This window comes from Vipera ursinii (assembly GCF_947247035.1).
Source record: "Vipera ursinii genome assembly, chromosome: 2".
Lineage (NCBI taxonomy): Eukaryota > Metazoa > Chordata > Lepidosauria > Squamata > Viperidae > Vipera > Vipera ursinii.
In genome coordinates this window covers 5788887-5794973 of record NC_139513.1, presented here as the reverse complement: position 1 = coordinate 5794973, position 6087 = coordinate 5788887, and positions in this window count along the sequence as shown.

Sequence of the window (6087 nt, the reverse complement as noted above, 5' to 3'; positions counted from 1 at the left end):
ACTTTAATTTAAAAAAAAAATTAAAAAAAATTGCACAGTTAAAAAAAATGCACATATTTGATCATCCGAAGCTCGACAATTAATCAGTGTACCGAGCGCAGCATTCAAACACGGCATTTTTCCAGATTGCCATTTATGGGTTTCCATGTTTTAGAATGTAACAGAGTGAGTGCCTGTTACTCGTCCCAGCTTCTGCCAACCTAGCAGTTCGAAAGCACGTAAAAATGCAAGTAGAAAAATAGGGACCACTCCGGTGGGAAGATAACAGCGTTCCGTGCGCCTTTGGCGTCTAGTCATGCCGACCACATGACCACGGAGACGTCCTCGGACAAGCGCTGCCTCTTCGGCTTTGAAACGGAGATGAGCACCGGCCCCTAGAGTCGAAAACAACTAGTACGCATCTGCGGGGGAACCTTTACCTTTACCTGTGTTTTAGAAAAACAGAACATGGGATCAATTGCACAGCCAGGCTCCTTTCCCCCTCACCACTGCACGCATACTGTGAGAATACCCAAATTGTTTGCTGAAAATAAAGGGTCTTGTTTTCTTCTCACCTCAGTTGCTGCCTGTGATTGGAAGTTGGAATTAGCAAGGAATTTACTCTCCTTGTTCACCAGAAACCCCAATTTCGCTTTTAGTGGCAGGAAGGGGAGGAACCAAGGCAAAACCTGGAAGAGGCAAGAACTGGGGGGAGGGGGGGCTCCTGTGTGCTCATTTTGGGAAGAGGCAGCCATTTTTCTCCTGGGCCCAGATTTTTCTCCAGCATCTCCAGCTGATCTTCCCCAAAATGGCCGTTTGGTCTGGGCTTGGTGGGGGCAGCAACAGAGGCGGCTTTTCCCTCAGATCCACTTTTGCCTCAGGCTAAGGGCCAAGTGGCTGGTCTCTGGGCCTCATCCAGGGGCCCTTCGGGAGACGGGAGCTCAGTGACCGGCCGGAGCCCTCCGGGTCCCCTTGCAGGAGGGCAGCTTCTCCTGCCTCTGACAGGTCCTCTCTGGGCTCCTCAGGGGCCCAGTAGGATGCCCTGGCCCAAGATTGGGGAGACCCTGGATTGATGGGAAAAAAATTCTCCCATATCACAGAAAGTCCTCAACTTACGACCACAACTGAGCCCAATATTTATGTTGCTAGGTGAGAAATTTGTTCAGTGAGTTTTGCCCCATGGTACTTGTGAGTTATGTATGTGTTCACTTTGAGAGTGGGAAACTAAATTTCATTTTTGTGTGTGCTGTTGTGCCCACAGTAACAGAATAACAATAAAGGTTATCTATCTATCTATCTATCTATCTATCTATCTGTCTGTCTGTCTGTCTGTCTGTCTGTCTCTGTCTGTCTATCTATCTATCTATCTATCTATCTATCTATCTATCTATCTATCTACTGTATCTATCTATCTATCTATCTATCTATCTATCTATAAATAAATAAATAATCTATCTATAAATAAATAAATTCAGTGCGCCTTTGGCATCTACTCATGCTGGCCACATGACCACGGAGATGTCCTCGGACAAGCGCTGGCTCTTCGGCTTTGAAACAGAGATGAGCACTGGCCCCTAGAGTTGGAAACGACTAGCACGCATGTGTGGGGGAACCTTTACCTTTACCTTTATCTATAAAATGGATGCGGTGGCTCAGTGGGTTAGGATGCTGAGTTTGTCGATCAGAAGGTCGGCAGTTTGGCGGGTCGAATCCCAAGTGCCACATAACAGAGTGAGCGCCTGTTACTTGTCCCAGCTTCTGCCAACCTAGCAGTTCGAAAGCAGGTAAAAATTGCAAGTAGGAAAATAGGGATCACTACGGTGGGAAGGTAACAACGTTTCGTGCTCCTTTGGTGTCTAGTCTGCTGGCTCTTTGGCTTTGAAACGGAGATGAGCACTGGCCCCTAGAGTTGGAAACGACTAGCACGTATGTGCGGGGGAACCTTTACCTTTATCTCTCTATCCATCCATCTATCTAATCTGTCTATATCTATCCATCCATCCTTCTCTATCTATCTATCTATCTATCTATCTATCTATCTATCTATCTATCCATCCATCCATCCATCCATCCATCCATCCATCCTTCACTTCCATAGGCTGGACATAGATAGCTTCCTCAGTCTCTTCATTGTAAGTTTCCAGATCCTTCATCATCTTTCAAGCTCTTCTCTGCTCTCTTTCTGTGGTCTCAGCCTCTTTTTTGTATCCTGGTGACCAGAACTGCACCCGGCATTCCAAGGGTGGCCTCACTTGCGCAGGATAAACTGGCATTATGACGTCTCCTGATCTTGATGTCGTCCCTCGGTTGATGCAGCCCAGGATTGCACTGGCTTTTTGGGAAGCTTCACCTGATCCCCGGTTTGGAGGGGCTCTGCGGGGTCTCCCCACCCCCTCGCCTCCCCCCAGGCCCAGATAACCCTCCCTCTTTTTCCAGCCCCCCCCCCCCATTTCTGCCCCTCCCCCCAAGAGGCGGAATCCCTGGAAGGGGATTTCTTGGTGGAACTTTCGCTTTCCTTTCCCCGCCCTCTCTCGTCGGTTGCGCCTGGACGTCTGCCCGGCAACAATGACGACATAGGCATCCTTTTTTTTCTACTGGTTGAGCCTGGCCAATTACCCCCTTTTGCTCTGGATTGTTGGGTTGTTGATCACTCGGAGCGCTTCTTTTTCTGCCTGCGACTTCCGGAAAAAGGAGAATAAATTGGGGATCGCGGCCAGGATGGCTCTGCGCCCTGCGCCCCTCTTGCTCCTGGTGTTGGCGAAGGTGGTCCTGCGCGAGAGCTGCTTCGGTGAGTCCCTTTCGGGGGCGTCGGCGGTTTCGCCCCCTTTTTCTGCCAGGTGGAAACTTTCTCTCTCCTCCCCCCCAAAAAAGTTTATTCCCGGAAAGGGAATTCCCAGATTCGGTCCTCTTTCTAGTCCGCTCCCCCTCCCCCCTCTGGCCACTTTGAGATCAGACCCCCCAAGTGGTGGGGGGCCCTGCTGCCGGTCTCCCCCCCCACCACATACACTACGAGAGCCCCTCTGGGAGCGGGACAAGGAGGGGAGCTTCCAGATGTCAGTCAAGTCTACCTGGGCGCCGCCTAAGCTCAATCCTTTCCTTCCTCCAAAGCCGAGGTTGTCAGGAACCGGCGTTTGCACGTGATCAGGTCAGTTCACAAACAGATGACCTCCAAGGTCCCTTCCAACTACTACTACTACTACTACTACTACTAGATTTTAGATTTTAATCAAGGAAAATTTAATCTATTTTAATTGCTATTAATTTTTGTATTGTAATGTTGTTTTAATTGCCTTGTGAACCGCCCTGGGTCCTACAGGAGAAGGGCGGTATATAAGTTTAATAAATATAATATAATATACTACTACTACTACTACTACTACTACTTATTATTATTATTATTGTTGTTGTTATTGTTATTATTATTATTATCATTGTTGTTGTTATTATTATTATTATTATTACCTCCCACCTGGGTCGCCTCTGCTGCCTTCAGAGGTGATGGGCGGCCTTTTCTGGCTTCTTCTGGGGCTGGGAAGAACCGGCTCGTTTCTCGGTTCTTTTCCCTACGTTGGCAGAGACGGCGGCTGGTGCAATGGGACATTCAAGAATAAAGGATGCCGTGTGAACACAGCAGGAGAAAAAAGAGTGTGGGGAGAAACGATCCTTGAATAAGCTTCCTCAAGATCCCTCTTTCTTCATTTTCACTTTCTCCTGGATCGCCACCACCACCCCTGTCCCAACCCCTCTCCCCAGAGCTTTTTTTCCTGGGACAGGTGGGTATTTGCCTCCTCGGATCTCCCTTCTTCCATTTCAGAAGCCCCCAATTGGCAGAATTACAAAATATTTAAAATTTTAATATTATATTATTCCTTAGCAACTTGGGGGCCTTGGTTTGTTCCTGGTTGATTGCTCAGAGAAACTCTCAAGGCAGCAGCTTTTCCAAAGGCATTTCCAAAACTCCGGATCTGAAGGATCAGATAGTCTGGGCTGGAGGCGGAAGGAGAGAAGCTCCCCTGGATGGATGGAGAGCCTGAACTGAAGGGCTTGCTTGGACACAGACAGGCCCAAACTGACCAGCCCTTCCTGACCTGAGGAGGATTCGTGATTGTGAGGACGCCCAACCTGCGTTACATTCACACGTTTCTCCTCTCAGGCAGATTCAGACTCCCTCACTGCTCAGCCCCAGGAGGGGAAGAAGTGGGTTCTGGATCACGGAGGGTCCCATCCCCCCTCCTTCTGTCGGAGAAAAGCTCTGATCCGTTTAAAATCTCCCCAGAGTAGGAAGTGGATCTGGGGATCCCTCTCCCCAAAAGCTCTGAGAAGCCGCTGGGATTGTGGGGAGGAGCAGGAAGGAGGAGGCCGAGGCCTTTGCCTTGGGAGACTGGGAGACCATACTGGAGGTAGCATCTTCATGGTCACGTGACCAGGATTTGTATGCTTGGCAACTGGTTCGTATTTATGACGGTTGCAGTGATCCCGTTTTGCGACCTTCTGACAAGCAAAGTCAATGGAGAAGCCAGATTCACTTAACAACGGGGTTATTAATTTAACAACTGCAACGATCCATTTAACAACTGTGGCAAAAAAAATCGTAAAATGGAGCAAAGCTCACTTAACAAATGTCTCACTTAGCAACAAAAAATGTGGGCTCAATTATGGTCGTAAGTCAAGGACTGCCTGCATTTATTTCTCTGGGGGGCTTTGGAGGTCCTGTCCTTTTCCATGCAGATCCGGTTTCTGCCCATATAAGTCCCGTGAAGGATCCCGAAAATGATCTTTAAACTCTTTGGTGCCCCGGAAGAATTTCTGACCTGAAGAGATTTCAGAATGGAGACCAAGAAGGGGCCTTGGGGATTTTTCAGCTTAATTGATTTCCCAGCAGCATTTTATTCATTTTACTTTTCTTTTAATTTTTTAACACATTTACAAGCTGTTGTTTTTCTGTGCTTGCGCAGCCCCAGAGTCTCTTTCGTCTTTGTATTTTGACAATGAAAACTAAACAGTGATTTAATGATTTTTTTTTGTCATTGATAGTAAACTTTGGAATAGTCTTGTGAATTTAGTCTGTTAGGCATATGGTGTTAGCCTACAATGTTGGGTTGAAAATATATTAACCATGATGTTGCTATGTCTTTAAGAAGTTAATTGGCCAATGGGTGTGTAAGTGTTCTCATGGCCATAAAAGGAAGCTAGGAACGTAGCTTCTCTCTCTCTCTGAATTCACTGATCTCTACTATTACTGTTTTTGCTCTGCTGTTGGTTTACTACTGTTGTAATCCTGAACTGTGTATTGACCTCTGGACCGGTAAGAAGACTTTGTAGTTTGGATTACTCCTTGGACTGTTGCTATTGTTTATGACTTGGACTGTTTATTTTTGACTGTGCATTTTTGTTTTTACACCACCCTCAAAGTAAAATACTTTTTGCTTTTACAACTCAGTGTACTCTTTCTGTGTGACTCTTGCTGCTCTCAGTACCCTTCCTTGTCTGTGCAACTCTTTGGTAGCACAAGGAGACCTCTGCACAACAAATTCCTTAACACTGGTTATGGGCCCAGACCTGTACTGAGGGTTAGTACACACAGTATTCCTAGCTGAGTTTGTGTTAGCTATTTTGGTGTAAAATGGCACAAGAACTGTTGTCAGGCATCTCCTGGATAACCCGGTTGGATGGGACAAACTATGTTTCCTAGTCCATGAAATGCTGCTTGCTTTTGCGCAAGGAAGGACTATGGACTGTTGTAAATAACCCACCAAATACTACTGTTTGGGATCCAGATGACGAAGAGGATGCAAAGAAGATAGACGACTTTAAACGAAACAATGAGAAAGCTCTTTGCATTATTGGACTAACCCTGAATGACCAGCAGCTTGTCCATATTCGTGGTGAGGAGTCTGCTGCTAGGTGTTGGGGCATTTTGGGAAGGCTTTATGTTCGAGACAGTGTGGGTGCACATATACACCTTACACGTAAGCTGTTTAGGGCTCGTCTGCAGAGGAATGGAGATATGCTGACCCATTTAAATTACATGAAGGCAATTTTTCAAGAGCTTCATGAAAAGGAGCTGATTTTTTCAGAGTTGCATCAGGTCTACATTATTCTGTCATC